The 18,342-nt window shown below is 34.7% G+C and overlaps 1 long non-coding RNA gene across 1 annotated transcript in view; it reads right to left on the reverse strand.

Annotated features, from left to right (window-relative positions):
- The window catches only part of LOC122140212, a 99,687-nt gene that overhangs the window by 1,452 nt on the left and 79,893 nt on the right, over nt 1-18,342 (reverse strand). The window lies entirely within an intron of this gene.

Here is an 18,342-nt window from a genome sequence, read left to right on the forward strand (position 1 = left end):
TAATGTCATTTCTATTAGAATCATGTCTTCAAATATATTTAGTACATTTAAAGTATATTAAATTTAACTGGTATATCGGCATGTACTACACGGTACAAATGTACTTCAAAACTTTTTAATTTTACATTATTAAATTAAATTTAATAATCAAATTTAATTTACATTATTACAGTGCACTTGTTAAAATTGTACTTGTTTAAATAAAATTATTAAGTAAAGTAAATATTTCATTCGTAAATAAATATTTCCATTAGTAATTGCATTTACACCTGTAAATATGAATAAAATATGAATAAAACAAACATGTTGAGTCATTCACCTGGAGGGCTGCTGTTTCCTTTTAATTTCACACCTCAATGATATCACAATCAAATTATCAGTGTTTGTGTATGTGTGCACATTCGTGACCCTGGACCACAAAAACAGTCATAAGGGTATTTTTTTCGTGAGATTTATACATTACCTGAAACCTGAATAAATAAGCTTTCCATTGATGTATGGTTTGTTAGGATATAGGACCATATTTGCTGAGATACAACTATTTGAAAATCTGGAATCTGAGGGTGCAAAAAAAATAAATAAATCGAAATATTGAGAAAATCGCCATTAAAGTTGTCCAAATGAAGTTCTTATAGTAATGCATATTACTAATAAAAAAATTAAGTTTTGATATATTTACAGTAGGAAATTTACAAAATATCTTCATGGAATGTGATCTTCACTTAATATCCTAATGATTTTTGGCATAAAAGAAAAATCAACGATTTTGACCTATACAATGTATTTTGGGCTATTGCTACAAATATACCCCAGCGACTTAGTTTGTGGTCCAGGGTCACATTTGTACTTTTGTGTGTATGTACTCATTCTAACTGGTCCTTCACTCATCTAAAAGTGACTGTCTACCAGTGAGATTTTGATAAAATAATTGAATCGTAGTATAGTATTGAATCGTTGAATAGTAGTTTTCCAAACACATATTGACAACAGTTTATCTAAATGCCACTGTCTACCAACATAGACACTGATAGAATGCAAGAAGACCACAAAAATAATGCTAATTCTCAGAAAAGACTTCAATTCAATGATACAGAATGTAATTTTACATGCAAATAAAACAAATTACATTTAATTGTTATGTCCGTATTTGTGCATACATTTGCAAGTCTGTTAACTGTTCATGGGTGTGTTAGTAAGGGTGTTTTATAAAAACAAATACAAATTTTGCCAATCATCAAATTAGCATTACTGCAAACTAATTATTATTTGAACAATAAAACATATTCATGCATTCACATCAGTTAGGATACTTATGTAATTTGCGTTATTTGTATAATATTAAGTATTTTAATGAGTCAAAAATAACTATTGCTATTGCTTCTGGTTATTTTAAGTAGGACACATTGCATTGTGGGATACTTTACCTCATGCAGCATGTGATTTACTGCATACTTTATATATCATCAGGTGTAGTAAAACATCTATGTACTACAAGGATACAGTAGAAAGAGTAGGTTTTAGTGTTTGTGTTGCAGGCAATAGTAAATATACAAATCGTTTTAAAGTTGCACACATTAAAGGGTTCACAATAAATTTACTATGCTTTTCTCAAGAACACAATAAGTTGATAAAGATTTCAGATATTCAGACTAATATTATAGTGGTGTATTCATGTTCATCCGAATCAAACGAATGAAAAAAAAAAGATCAATGAGATCAATGTTTTAATTAAACTAAAATCCAAATCAAGACATAAGGGGATGTATTTCCATGCTGTACTCCAGATAAGAAATTAATCAGGCATTATAAATTAAGATGCATATGTACAACGTAAAATTCATAGGGACAGATAAGGAGCTAATGGAAGATGCATCAATACATGATGAAATATGTATGAAAACCAATATGTAAGATAAACTTTATCTGTTTCTTAATAAAGGTTACAGAGTGTAGTTGGGTGAATTATAGGGTTATCTGGGACTTCACTTTAACAGTTAAAATATGGTAATGTTAATGCAGATTTACTTGTGATGAAGCGAGAAATGTACACCTAATGTAAAAGTTGTTGCGATGATGTCACGGGACGCGTCAAAGACCAAAATTTGCAGAAAATCTGCGACAATTACAAAAATTTGTGAACCTGTTCGAAAATTGCGGAGTTTGCTTGATTTTGCAAAAATTCAGTGATCGCAGAATCGCAAAATCCTGGAGGGACTGGTTTTTTAAGCTTGTTTGTTTGATTTTAAGTAAACTTTTTTTGGATAATCAACCATGTCAAAATAATAAATTAAATAATAATTAATAAAATAAAAATGTAATCAAAATTTGTGCCCGTAAATGGTTAGTCCACACATAAATGAAAATTGGTCACCCTCATGTTATTTAAAATGATGTTCACTGATCAGTGTTTATATGTGAATAAATATATATAAATATAATCTTCTTCATATAAAGTGATCGTTCTCTTTAGAATATTTGGATTAAACCACTTGTTTCATACAGATTAGATTTACTATATCTTTATAAAGTTTCAAGTTTTGGATGAATTCAAAATATTTTAGTTTGTGATGATCATATAGATTTGGAATGACATGACAGTGAGTAAATTATAACTTTTTTTATGAAATATTTTTAAGATATAACTATTTTATTAAAGCAATAAGCTCTTTGAGGCCGTACTGTATTGTGGGTATTATTAAACCTATTGTTAGGTAGCTAAGTATTTCATTTTGTAATGAGAAAACATTTAATAATGAGGAAATTAATAATATATATAAAGATATATATATATATATATATATATATATATATATATATATATATATATATATATATTATATTTTATATTTTATTTATTTTTTTTTTAATTAGAAATAAGGTAAAAAAAAAAAAAAAATATTCTGTCATCTTGCTATTGAATGACAACACTTCAATTATGATCAGAAGGCAAAAATCCAAGATGCCCACATAAGAGATTAGGGGCAGCTGACCTCTCCAGCCCCTTGTTGAGAGGATCTGGCCCGACCTCTCACCCCTCCACCCTCTCCATTCAACAGCTACCTGAACTCCTGTGAACAGCACCCGATATGGCCTTACCTTGACAGGCATGTCTGGCGCTCATACCCCCCCCTGTCTTACGCCACAGCCATCTGGTCGGAAGCACAGGGAAGAATGGAATGTCCCTGTTGTGCTTTTGTATCAACGCGGTGTTCATTTCTTTTAGTGTCTGCACTCAATGCATTCATAAATCAACCTGGTTTAACGTGTCATTTGTCCTGTGAAGACAAATCCATTCTGAGCCTTAAACAAACACACACAAAAGTACAGTATAGAGACTACTGCAAGCTAATGTTGATCTGCTAAGCGTGCTCTCACTGTATGCAAACTACTGTCTGACCTAAATACATTCATGCAACATTTTTCATGTAGATTTTAATATCTATGCAAAACAAAGTTTCATTTGGCACCCTTCTTTGTTCCAATATGTTTCCTTTCCAGTTTCATTTCTTAGTGTTTAATGTTACATATATAATGAGGACGAAACTTCTTTAGAATCTAAAGTTGCTCTTCCAGACTTGAAGACAGAACCATTCATCAATTCTCAATACAATCTTCATACAATAAGTGATTTTGCATTCCATTCAGTTCCGTTAGCAGTTTTTAAGCATTTGCATTCTTGTGCAGATGCAAGTGGAACACAACAACAGTGTCTTGATGTTCATGAAACATTGCACTGCTACTGAATCTGAAGTACAATGGAACAAGAAACAACATCAAAAAGCCGACCAGTGTAGTCCAATTCTCGAAAGGAATAACTCTGAGCTGGTTATTTATAAAGAGACTCAAAATCAAAAATTCATTCTGTTTAAAAATGTACATGTGTGTAGTACGAATACAATCGTATTCCACGTAGATATCCGCCGTATTGTCATCGTGTTACCTAGAAAAAATCAGCCACATTGCTGGTTGCCTGCCATTTATGAATATGACAAATCCCATTTTACCGCTTTTGCATACCACACACTCTTATAAAAATAAAAAGCTGTCATTGGAGCGGTACCCTAATATGTACACTAGAGGTACTAATATGTACTTTTAAGGTACTTATATGCACCCTTTAGAGGTAACTAAGGGTACATTTTGAAAAGGTACCACCCCAGTGACTGCTTTTAGATTTTTTTTTTTTATTTTTATTTTTTATGAGAGTTTATAGTAGGAAATTAAGCCTATATGGAGATGGGGAAGTTATAAGTTTGAGTCAGTCTAATGAATCACTCTCTAACTGAATCATTTAGTGGTTCTTCACTAAGATCATTTCATGACTATTGGCATGACGAAACTCAGAATAAACCGAGAACTGCTGTTATGACTAATTATCTACTTACTGTGACTCTAGTGTATACTTGAGACTAATTACATGATTAAGGTTTTGCTTCCTTTAAAGTCCCAAAGGAATCATTAATGGAATCTTTAAAGTATCAGAATCATTACATTCAATACAATTCCAGTTCCTGTCTGCAATGTAAAATAAATCAAATAAATAAAAGAATTGACAAGCTTAAATGTAGCACAATTACATGTAAATAGTTCAAAACAAATTTTATCTGAAAGTGTCATGTGCAAACATGTGTATGTGCAGAATGAGTCAGACAGCGAGAGAGAAAGAATAGTGTACTTGTGTAACACTGAGCCAGGGTGCCTGCAGGCAAAAGTGGAAATTGTAAGCTCTTTGTAAGTGCAAAGGCCACACTTAGAAAACAGAGCATAAGTGTGTGTGTGTGTGTGTGTGTGTGTGTGGGGGTGTAAGTGTGTGTGTAATCCCTGATGGACATTTTAATTGAAAGCGTCAGACCTTTCACGTGCGGCTGCTTTCAGAGATTGCGTCAGAAGATTCCATCACGTTCAGTCTAAGCTTTGATTGACAAGATTCCCCTTTACACACTACAGACTCACTTAACTAACCTGAAAACACTGACTGACTGACAGAAACACCATATTGTGCTTAAATATTCTCGGCTTGCTGAGTTCATTCATGGGCTAAAGGGTACAACAATAGGAGAGACATTTATTAAGGAAAGCAGAAAGTGTCTAATGTGACAAATATAACTTTAAGGAGTTTGCTAGACATTAAATCAAATACGTTCATAGACGTACATGTTTGCATTGAGAAAAACTAATGCAAATTCCAACTGATTTTAGCAGATTGGTTCATTTGGACCATTCATTTGGATTCATTTCATTGCACCAGTTGATTTACCAATATTAAGTCATCACTCATTAACTCTTTATGGCGACAAATACAATTAGAAGAGATATAAGTCACATTTTTTTAAAATAATGTCACAATTGTGAGATATTGACAGTTATGAGAAATAAACTCTGAATTGTGAAATATAAAATCACAATTGTTAGAAACAAATGACAAAATTGTGAGTTACAGTCACAATTATGAGAAATTAAGTCACAATATGATATACAGTTTAAATAAAAAATTATGAGAAATAGTCGCAAATGTGAGATATAAAGTCAATTATTAGATATAATGTTGCTTGTGAGATATAGTCACAATTATGGAAAATGCAGTCAGTTGTGATGTGAATTAAAAATGGGAATTAAAAATAATATGAAATGTAGCTGTTATTGTAATTGTGAAATAAATTTACAATTACAAGAAATAAAGTTGCAATTATAAAATACAGTTACAGTTGTTAAAAATAAATGTCGAAAATGTAAGATACAGTCACAGTTACGAGAAATGAAGTTACAACTGTAAAAATAACGAGATGTAGTTTTATATAATTGTTAATATATAAATATATTAAATATATCAGTATATGTTAATATATAATTGCCACAGTTATAAGAAATAGAGTCGCAACTGTGAGATACATAGTCGCAGTTAAAAGACTGCAATGTAGCAGTCACAAAGTACTGCTTTTTGTAAGTAGCTTGTAATGTAGCTAATTAATTTTTATTGTTGATGTTTTCAAAAGAGGAGCATCACTCTAGTTTCAAATTGTCAACAAATTCAAAATTAGCCTTATTATTTTCTAAGTACACATTATTGGTCTTATTGTGCACAAGGAAACTGTGTACTAATTGTGTACTAAATTCCACTGCTTTTGAGATGACTTTCTGTGTCCAGTGACATCACCAAGACCTCTTATTTTTTTTCATTCCTCCTCTTGACTTGACTGGTTATTCATTTTTTTTTCCTATTTTACTGAGCAAAGTATAAAATATGGAGCCTACAGAGGCAAACGCACATACACAAACACACAGAGCACTAAATTATGATGGTGTTGACAGGGGTCAATGGGATTGGCCCACCTTACCTGTAGGGCTTAAAATAACATCTCACCAATAGCTTAAACTAGCCTCAGTTTTAGCAGCTTTCCCCACAATTCACTTCACATTAAAACAGCATATAGCAGCCACTCACTCAGTCAATTTGCTCACTTCACAAGCCTCTCTCTGTCGTTTCCTTCGTCAGTAGCCCACAACTTACCCGACACATCATCTACTCTCAATGGTGCTTAATTAAAAAATGTTCAAATAAATAAAAACAACATAAAAATATATATATACATAACTTTGATAGATTTATCCCTCAAACCAGAATAATGCAAAATAAGATTTAATAACACCTTTCATATTAACAAGTACAAAGACACAATATTTGCATAAAAGTGTGTGTTTGGGTGCTGGGGAGGCTGTATGGCTTTAAGCTCATTGAAGTGCGGTTCAAGGCAGCGTTGATGTATTGTTTCATGTTAAAGCCTGATGGAAGTCAAGGTGATTATTAACACGGGCGGCTCAGAAGACGAGGTTTTGAAACGCCAAAATACAGACAGGCTGACACAAAGGCCTTCACATGTTTGTTTAAAAGAAATCCTGTAGAAAGGAGAAAAAATACATCATTCACTGTCACTGCACAGTCATCCGCTCAGAAAAAAGGGATAACCACGCCGTTGTTGTTCAAACAATTCCAAACTGAAAGAATTTTGACGCAGCGCATGAGATAGTGTGGCATAAACTATTAGCCGGCGGTGGAAAATAAATTATATCTGTCAGTTTTAACCGGATTATGGTCTTTGTTAACGTTTGTTTGTGAGGTTAACTGTGTGTGTTTGGTTCTTGTATTCAGGAGGTTTTACCTGTATCTTTGGCTATAACTTTGCATCTGTATTAGGCCTGTGAATATAATACATTCATTTAGTTAATTATATTAATATGCATTGCATAAAAAACATTCATGCAATTAATCATACCATTCCGTAATGAGGGATTTTCCTGCACTAAGGCAACACTAGTGTGAAAAAACACCTTGTGTGACTCCACAAATGAGAAAGGAGACATTTACAGATGATGTGTTCTTGCGTTCAAAAACAGCTGCATAGAATGCAATAGAAAGGAACACAAGGATCTCAAAATGTTTTTCATAGAACTCTTAAAAAATGCAGAACTCATGGTGCAAGACATGTAAATATACGTCTTTGTCTGATCTTTTTCTATGTATACATAAACCAGCAATTAAAAATATGATGCAGCCAAAAATGGCAGTTTAGGTGGTCTTGTGTTGTAAGTCACATTTTTTACTTTTTTTAAAAAAACGTATTTTATTTTATTTATTTTTTTATCTTGCTTTTATAATTTACTTTTGGTACTTCATATGTCTATGCAAAAATTGTATTGTTTTTCCCTTGTCCCACATCTAGACTACCAATCTTCAAATATGAAGGTACATTCTAATAATATAAATTATCAGGTTTAAAATTATTATCTTAACAGAGTGAATTAAACAAATCATTTATTTATTTATTTATTAAATGACAAACATCTCACAGGAATCAATTCCACAATAGAATTTGGTTGTAAAAAAATGAATTTATTTGTTTGTTTGTTTAGTTAGTTTTTATTTTCTTAGTTTGTTAATTTGTGTGTTTGTTTGTAAAGAAAACAGAGCAATCGAGGTGTTTTGTGAAACTATTGTTTTGTGCAAAAAGTTGGAAAATATTTTTTTATCAAATTTTTAGCTATGAAATCAACCAAGGAGTTTGCTATTTAATTTCAAAATTTTCCAAAATGCATTTTCCACTACTGTCATTTTCATCTCAGGATGCTATTAAACAAAATACATGTTGAAAATGTCACGTTTGAAAGTGTCATGTTTTCATTTCTTTCCACTATTTGCATGTATTCCATGATTTAATTCCATGTTGTCTACATTTCAGATTAATGTAATGTCATTGAATTATTTGGGGAATTTCCCACCAAATATTGATACATGTAATTGATTAATTAGCATGTCATGTAATTAATTTGATTAAAATGTAAATCAATAGACAGCCCTAATCGATATATGTCTGTGTATGTTTTTTTTTGGGGGGGTTATCCATGCCTCCATTCTAAACTCAAACATGTCAAGAAGCCAGTTCATTCTATTTGCAGAGCCCTCTAGGAAATGTTACACCTTGCTCACTAAAACTCTTTTCCATCAGATGACATTCTACAATAAGATTTATGGATACAATTAAGTGGATCTAGACAGCAATCTCCCTAATTCTGTAAGCAGACAGTATGTGTGTATCTTGGTAAACATTATTAAGGGTGAGGCTTGTTATTAGATGCCACTGTCATAAAAGACTGATTGATGTATTTCCGCAATTTACTTTAGAGAGACGCAAATCCAGTGTTATTTATATGCATACACACACACACTCAGGGCAAGTGGTTGTTTAGACATTTAATTGTTCTTGAACAGGTTAGATCAGATATATGATTTGATGGATTGCACTTTTAATAAGACCAGAAAAATCCAATTTGGCGAAAAATAAGTGTGGCAGGTGTTTTGGTTGATTTATGTCTATTGCAATATGTCCTACTATTTATAAGTAATTAATGTGGTGATAATAATTAAATACTACACTTAACAAATGAAGCAAACAACCAGGATACACTGTGGTGAGTACTGCATCCCACAATGCACTACACCAGACTAAACCGGAGGCAATTTACCTCTTTCTAGAGTATTCGACTGGACTTGCAAAACTGGATTAAATATGCAAAATAGTAATTTAATTAGCTAAATTTACTTTCCAAACAACACTTTCCAAATTCAATACAGTAAAGTCGCATAGCAATAGCGTAGCATGCTACCATTTGTTGTTGCATAGTGTATATACATGCTTTTGAAAAAAATTAAATAAAGTAGTATACTTTATATACTATAAAATACTAGTATTCCATTCACCAAAAAATAGCCTGTATTTGTGTGTGTCCAGCTGGAGGAACAGCTTGAAATTCATGGACCAGAGATAAAACCTGGAAAGCTTTGAGTGTGTGAGTGATTTACAAGACCATCATGCATGTTTGTGCTTATGTACCATTATCAGCATTTCACGGTGTTAACATTTATAGCACCCGAGGTGTGAAGGTTTATATTGCAGTTAAATTTGAGCAGTTTTTCATACAAATATATTTACATCAATGCAACCATCTCAACAACACACTTTAGCTGAATCAACTGGAGAACAGTTGTGCGCATGCACACATGTAAGCTATGCCTTCCCCATTATTTTTACAGTATAACACTGCCACCTTTTCAAGGCAAGTACATAGACAACTATAAGAGGGATATTGACAACTGAATATATACATTTTGGAGATTACTGGACATTTTGGCTTTGTTCACAATGGAATACTACACAAATTTTCAAAATTTATTAAGTAACGTTGTCATATGGTCTCACTAAATTGTGTATATAATTCAGCGAGTGAGTAATTACATATTTATAAAGCATTTGTAAATATACTTTTATAGAAATTATGTAAATAAAATCTATAACCTTTTAAATTTGAAGTTAAATAATGAGACAGGAACGAGTCAGGATTTTAAAAATCAAGTTTGATCCCGATCATTCATCATACCAAAAATGAAAGGACAAGCGGAAGTTCAAAAACAGTAAATTGTCCGGTGAGTGGTTCTAAAAGATTAATACTCTATTGTGTTTGAAACTAGCAATAAAACGTTGAAACTACCCTACTTTAAACCTAACTGACAGCATTAACAAAAGCAAACGTGGCATACTGATTTTATTATGACTCTTGTATTTATGGGAATTCATGGGACTCAAGTTTTCCACATCGCAAGTGCAATGCTGTACCAGGTGAGCTACTGAGCAAGTTTACCATGTCAGAAAAGCCATACATTTGGAACTGGTTATGTGATGCAAACATCAAAATGCATTAGTTACAAAATATATATAATAATAATAATTCAACGGGCAAAAAAAAAAAATTAACTGCCCCTGTAGTCTTAAAAATAAAAGTTCTTTATATCAGCAGGAAACAGCAGTGAATTGTAGTATGTTTTTTTGATTATCTAGTTAGAGGCATGTTTTTCCAATGAACTTATGTTGGCCAAAATAGAATGAGCAGCATGGCAGTATGTCATTCTACACATTCAATGAGAAACATAAAATGTAAATGAGATGGGAAAGTAATGTCCAGAAGTGGGAGTGAGATGATAGGAGGATGTAGAGGGGCGAAACTGATCGATGTTTAAGTGCAGTGGGTAATCAGGTAGGGCTGAGTCAAAGGTGAAAGGTCACATGGCTGTTACAGATAAAACCAGACACGCTGAGGTTGAGTGAAAGGCCAATCTAACACTTGACAGCTCCTTACATAATCAAACACAAACACACTAACACTAATGGCTAATTCGCATTCATCCAAGTGGAAGCCACAGAATTTAATATATCATAGCATACATTGTACCACCTTGCCGCTTCACTCACACTCTATGAGCTTCATGCCACACACAGATACGCAGCAATGCTAAATAGAGTAATAAGTCATTGCACAATACTTGTATTACAGCACAATGCAATAATCACAAAACGACAATATAGTGAAGATGCTGACAGGATGTGTGTTTATGAGAGTATTGGAGTGTGTAAGAGTGTGTATACACAGCAAGAGGTTTAGCAGGATGAGTAAGACGTGGTATTGTTTGTCTCGACTGGCGGGCATTGCTGCTGAAAAGACATCATGCTAGCATTCCGCGGGCTAGTGCCAGGCATCAACAATCGCACTTCAATCGCTCAGCACTGATCCAGCATGCATACAGGACTTAATCATCTGCTCTTAACGCAGGCAAACTACTAACACACACACACACGCCTGAGGAAACAGCTGAGCTCTGGGTTAAAAAGCAGCACTATAGCCACCAGTATAAAGGGCCTGTTGGCAGATTGATTCATGCATTTAGCCAAAACGCATTACATTTGTCTCATGCCTTCAACTGAGTTTTACACGTCTTTTCACATGTTTCAGAGGGCTTTGCACCGACACGATTGCCCGTAATACCAATTCCTCCAGTTAAATTTACATATCCTCCTCAGAGTTGCAACACGTCGGCAATCCAACATTATGACTTCATTAGTCAATTCAATTCAATTCAAAATTGCTTTATTGGCATGACTGTAAATTATACAATATTGCCAAAGCTTAGTATACATGTACAAAAAGATAAAAAAAAAAAATAATATAATAACAATAACAATAATTAAATGAACATCACAGTAATATAATGGAATATTATAACATCTTAGAAGTATTAAACTGTAGCAAATTATAATGTGTTAACATTTGATACCACAATCTTTAACTTACATAGAAACACACATACATACTAAGGATCACTGTGGTGGACAGTAGGGTAACACACTGATGTCAGACACAACACACATTCACCTGCTGTCTCTCTCTCACATATATATATTCACATGAAAGTTAGCATGAAAGTTTTGATATCTGGGTAACCAGCTCTTTCTGTCTCTGCCCGTCTCGATGGCTAGACTGTGCTCACTGAGCCTGTACTTCATCAGGATCCATCTCTGCTTTGTGTCTTTGACATAATTTGATTTTAGAGTTCGATAGAATTGTAATTTACTTTGTGTTTTAGTTTCTTGATCCCAGTGTTCCAGATATGTATTTTTAGATTGTTTGACAATTTGATTTATTTTGATGTTTGGGTGAGAAGCAGTGCTCGTCTGCGACTGGTAAGTGTTAATAGAGTTAGTCAGGTTAGTAAGTCTCAGAGCTTCTGTTGGATGTCTGTCCCATTTAGTGTAGCTCTGATCACTGAGTGGACCCCAAACCTCACTTCCATACAGCACTATGGGCTGAATCACACTATCAAAGATTGTGTACACCAAATTGGAAGCGGTATTTCAATATTTTGGAATTTTTTCTTGATTACCCCATCAAGCTTTAACTAACTCCCCGATGCAGTGATGATCAGGCTGAGGTAGGTGTACTGCATCATGTGTTCTAGGGCGGTGCTGCATAGGCTGAACTGGTATCTGTGTTTTCTTGACATCTGGGCTTTTTCTGAAAGACCATAATGTTGGTCTTTTTGAGGTTTACTGCCAGGGCCCAGTTCTGGCAGTAGTTGTCCAGCAGGTACAGGTGCTGCTGTAGTCCCTGTGGGGTGGATGACAGCAGCACCAGATCTTCTGCGTACAGCAAAAGCTTGATGTGTTTGTCTTGTAGAGTGAGTCCTGGGGCTGTAGACTGTTCCAACTGCACCGCTAATTCATTAATGTAAATGTTGAACAGCGTTGCACTCAGGCTACAGCCCTGCCACACTCCTCTTTCCTGGGTGAAGAATTCTGTATGTTTGTTGCCAATTCGGATTGCACATTTGTTGTTTGAATACATTGATTTTATGATGTCAAAAACTTTACCCCCTACACCACTTTGTAAAAGCTTATAATATAATCCGTCATGCCAGATAGAATCAAATGCTAAGTGAAATCGACAAAGCATGCAAATATTTTTTTTTATTTTTTGGTCTGTTTTACGTGCTTATTGAAGGGTGTAAATGTGGTCAGTAGTTCTGTGATTTGAAAGGAAGCCAATATGACTAGGGCTCAGGACACTGTGGTTTAAAATACTGCTAAATAACTTCCCCAGATTACTGCTCACACAAATGCCTCTGAAATTATTAGGGTCCAATTTGTCTCCACTCTTATGAATGGGGTCATGAGTCCTTGGCTCCAGATGTCAGCAAAGCAGCTTGAACAGCTTTCTGAAGCTCAGGTGTGCAGTGCTTCAGCATTTCACCCAGAATGCTGTCAGGACCACAAGATTTCTTACATTTTTTGTCATTTGAGTTTGTTTGTCAATTATTTTATATGTAATTGGAAAGTCAAGTGGGTTTTGAATATTTTTAATTGTGTCTTCATAAGTTAGATTTTGTTTGATCAGATCATAATTGTCATTTAGTTGTTTTGGAGGGATTTCTTTCTATAAGTTTTTAAAATGTTTTGTCCAAAATTATCCTTTATTTATCTTGTATTGGTAAGTCTTGTGGTTTTGCTGTGCTCAGATTATTCCACATATTATTCCCAGTACAGTCTCTCACTAGAACTTCCTGTGCTGACAAGTGTGTGTATGACGGAACCCATACATATAAACTTTTTTATTTAAATTGTTTTTGAAACTGAGATGCTGGTGTGCTGGTTTAGCCCCAAAAGCCTGCTTAATTAGCTTAAAGGGATAGTTTACCAAAAAAACAATTAAAAATAATAATTTGTGTCTCATCATTTACTCAGCCTCCACTTATTACAAACCTGATTCTTCCTTCTACTGAACATAAAAGATGATATTACAATTAATATTGGTAACCAAAAAGGTGATGGTAACCATTGACTTCCACTGTATTTTTCCCAAGTCGTCCATCAACTGTTTGGTTATGGACATTCTTCAAAATATCTTTCGTGCTAAACAGGAAATGTAAAAAAATAAATAAAAAACAGGTTTTATACAGGTTTGGAAACCCTTGAAGGTAAGTTCAGGGTGAGTAAATGATGACAATTTTCCTATATGGGTGAACTATCCCTTTAACCAACAGATCTACTTGTAAGGCCATGCCGGTCGACTTGTTTTACCAGATGGACCAGCATTTACCCCCTAGGAAGGACAAAGGGGACATCCTGGAAGGAGAATTAATAAGTGAGATACCCAACCTATTTGTAATTGTATATATAATAAATAAACTTTGTATCTCATAATGTGACTTTTCTCTAATTAGGACCTTGATATGTAAGAGTTTTGGATAAAAAGTGAATCCTCTAGTTCATGTAGCGATTTGATAGGCGAATCAAAGATGTCATCTTTGTGATTGTAACAACAATTGGTAAGTCTTTGATCACTGGTAATGTCATTGTTAATTATTACTGATAGCCTGAGAAATTAAATTGAGTATGTGTTCACACAGGTGGCATCAAACTGATATGGGTGCCAAGAAGTAATATCAGTTCATCTTTAATCAAAACATGAATATTTAGAATAAAGGACAGGAAGGGAAACCGGAGAGCACTGGGTTTTCTATATAAGAAAACGTGAGGGATAAAAGAGAGAGAGAGAGATGGACAGAGAGGCAGAAGGTGGATGATAAAAGCTTGCCCTGCCGCTCAGGGATTAGACTCTCTCTTTTCCCAAATGTCAGCAGACATCTGTTTCATATTTATGATTATTATCCTCCCCTCCCCGCAAGCCGGTTAACACTTAAATGATTCTATCACTTTGCAGGGTCGCCCGCTGCCTTATACTGCATAATTTATGAAGCTAATCTGTCAGTTAAAAAAAAAAAACAGAGAGCCAGCAAAAGGGAAGATTTTATGCCAGATGAAGTGTGTAAGTGCTGTAAAATGTTCTTCGGGGAGCTGAGTTAAATGCCAGTTACTGTAAGAGCTATCATGATGGATTAAAAAAAAAACGGCAGTGTGAAAACTCAACTGGAAGGTCACATTAAGTGGACTTAAATTTTCTAACTAAGGTGAACCGCTGGATGAAGCCGACTCAAGCTGAGTCCTCTGTTTACATATACAGAGTTCTGGCATGAAACTCTGATGCTGAAGTCCGATAGGTCTAACTCAATCTGACGGAATGACATCATCACATGGCACAGCTGATTGGTTCTCTCCTGTACTGGTAGCCAATGAGCTTGCTGATCAACATTCAAATATATAACTAGAGCTTGCCGTAGCAGTGCAGCTTGCTTCAGAAACCCTCCACCTTCCCCAGCTCCACCTGTATGCATCTGCTACGAGGTGATGTATGCTATGGGGTTATTTCATGTATGTAATATTTGCAGCAGTAATATTCTTACATGCTCACAGCAACATGTTGTGGATGTATTGGCAGTAGCAAGTCTCGGAACTTGCTCTGCCGCAGCAGCATAGCAGACATATTCCGTCAAGACCAAATACATTAACATTATCATGTACATTACCATGCCAATCCCTCTGAGAGTTGTCATGACAGAACCTGAATTTCTGAATCCAATAGAGACTCAGGATAAATTGACCACGGTGTAGGATCAGCCATTTGGAGTGTTTCTTGAACTGCTTTTTATTGTACCAGGATTCGTTTTTTAATGAAACTTTAGTAAAAAGGTTTGTATATTTTTACCAAGAAGAAAATAAAGAACTTTATTGAGATTAATTAGTTTTTAGACAAAAAAGGGAAGGGGGAAAGGTCAATATAATACACCTTTATATAATATAATATAAGTCTTCTTCTTCGTCTTCTTATAATCATTATTATTATTATTATCATTATTTTTTTTCTTTTCTTTTACTTAAAGAAAAAAAGGACAGCATTTTCCTGTGATATATTAATATACACTGTGTATATATATATATAATATATATTATATATATATATATATATATATATATATATATATATATATATATATATATAGTAGCGTATCAGGCCTGAACCAGACAAATTAAAGATTCGATTGTGAGCCTGGTTGAAACATGAGCCGAATTCCACAGAAAGGCAACAGGGTGTTGTAAATCAACTCCTAGCACCACAGTCTGAAGCAAGATAACCAACCAACTCTTTCACAGAACAACATTAACACCATTAAAACAATTATTGACAATTTCAATTCGGAGAAGAGATTGTCAAATTTGGGGCAAGTAATCCAGATTGATGGTCAAAGAGATGCACAGCGTGACCATCATATCTAAACCCATGATAGTAATCATGATCACAAGCTCTTTGGATTGACTTCCCGCACCTAGAAGGAAACCAGACTGAAATTCCTAAGGAGACCAGTTAACCTCTCTGGTCTTCACAGGACATATCCTTACTCCACAGAATGGCACAGATAATGCCTTCCAATGCATATATGCACCAAAATGAACTCAAAAAAGACTTCTAAATGGATATCAGTCCATTTCTTAACTCCATATCATACATGTAACCCACACATTTGACTATAATGTTTCTAATCACTTATTGTGTATGTCTTTTTAAATAACTCTTGAAAAGCTTAAGGGATCATATTCGTGTTTAGTATGTGTGTGTTTGAATCTTCCTGCTTGAAACATTTCTGACCATCAGTTATTTGTCAAATGTATCATATTCTTGTTATAGGAATCATGTCCAAATTCTACCCTGCAAGAGCAGGAAAATTCGGACCACGTGCTTGATAAGATAACATATGATTTATGAATGGGTGGGACAAACATCGCAACAGCCCGAGCAAAGACAATATCTAATTGGTCAAGACAACATTTGAGGTGTGGCCAAAAGGCCAGTCTAAATACTCAGGATACCATCAAATTCATGCTTTTAGCTTGGGTTTAGCTTTTGCTATCAGTCATGCCGGCTTTTAGCCTGCTTTTTGCTTTGGCTTTTTAGTCATGCTTTGTCATCACTTTTAGGGTTCTTCAAGCGCCGTTCCAGCATGCTTTGGCCTGCACGCCTGCTGCTGCTTAGCCACGATGAGAAGAAACACCACCTAGTCTCGTCAAACTTTACTTCTGTTCTTTTACTTTAGTTTCTTTTCTTTTCCGTTTGAGAGTTTCGTGTTCTGAGTTAAGGTTTGTAATGCTGTGTCTCCGAGTCTGACCTCGAGTGCCCGTTCAACTTCAACCAGCCCACAACTCCGCATCGTCAGCCAACGCCCAACCACGGGCTTCCCAAGACGTCACTTCAACGACTACTGAACTTCCAGCCAATCAGCAACCTCGGGAAACCCCCTTTTCAACGACAACAAAGGGAACCCCGTTACACAGTCAACACAAGTAACGTACCTCCAGACTCTGATCTGTACTGGTGAATCTAATATAATTTTAACCTCATTGAGGAACTCAATGCGAGGGTTATTTAAGTGACTGATGTTTGTTCATGTCTATGCAATTTCACATATTGCTGTAAACTTGGGATTTCACATTTTCATTCTCTTAAACTCATCCTTTCCTAACTTTCTATCCTCCTGCAACTTGTGTGAATGTGAGTGCGTGTGCTTATGTGTTAGATTAGTTTATATGTCTTAGATTTATCTAATAAAGCCTTATTCATATTGAAAAGAGAAGTATCTTGTGTTTTGTGCTTACAAGTTAATGTCTTAAACTGCCGATCTTGTTACTATGCTAATTAATAGTGTTTTCACTATACTTTGGATATTAATATCCAGCGCAGATTTGATGTTAAACGGCTCGTTCAGTGAATCGCTGGCCGTTTCAGTGATCAGCCGTGAAACAGTGATTCTGTTCAAATTCCCTTTAAAATCTTAAATGATACAGTACAGTGTTGTACCTGTTTCCCTTACAATATATATATACAGTGTTGTACATGTTTTAAAAAAGTTTATATAAAATTTAACAAAAGTTTTTTTTGTTGTTGTTGTTGTTTTAAAGCACTGGCTGATACAATGGTCTGAGGAGGAACCAATTCCTGGATTTAATACCTCCATTCTGCATGTTCCTATGCAGTTGCTAGGGTATTCTGAGTATTTGCTAATACAATCTTAGATGTTTGTTAGGATGTTCCAAGCATTATATAATATTTGAACCAACCTCAAATCCTTTGACTCAAGACCAAGAGTAACTAATAGTGACGCTTGAATTAAACTCTGCTACATATTTACATGGATATTAATAACCTGCTTCAGAAATCTGTCCAATTTTGCACTCAGTTATTTGAGATCTGCACTCAGGTCATCTGATTTCAAAATCAACAATTTTATCCTTTCAGTTTTTTGCAATTTTTACATCTCTTTCTCCAGGATGAAAAAAGTGAAAGTGAAAGTAACGTGACGTGTAGCAAAGTATCATTTCCAATACTCGGAATCTGTGCTCTGTATTTAACCCATCCAATGCATACATCCCCAGAGCAGTGGACAGTAATTTTTGCTGCGACGCCCAGAGAGCAGTTGTGGGTTCGATGCCTTGCTCAAGGATCTCACCTCAGTCATGTTATTGAAGTTGAAAGAGAGCACCAGTCATTCACTCCCCCCACCTACAATCCCTG

The sequence above is a fragment of the Cyprinus carpio genome, chromosome A4 (assembly GCF_018340385.1).
Source record: "Cyprinus carpio isolate SPL01 chromosome A4, ASM1834038v1, whole genome shotgun sequence".
NCBI lineage: Eukaryota > Metazoa > Chordata > Actinopteri > Cypriniformes > Cyprinidae > Cyprinus > Cyprinus carpio.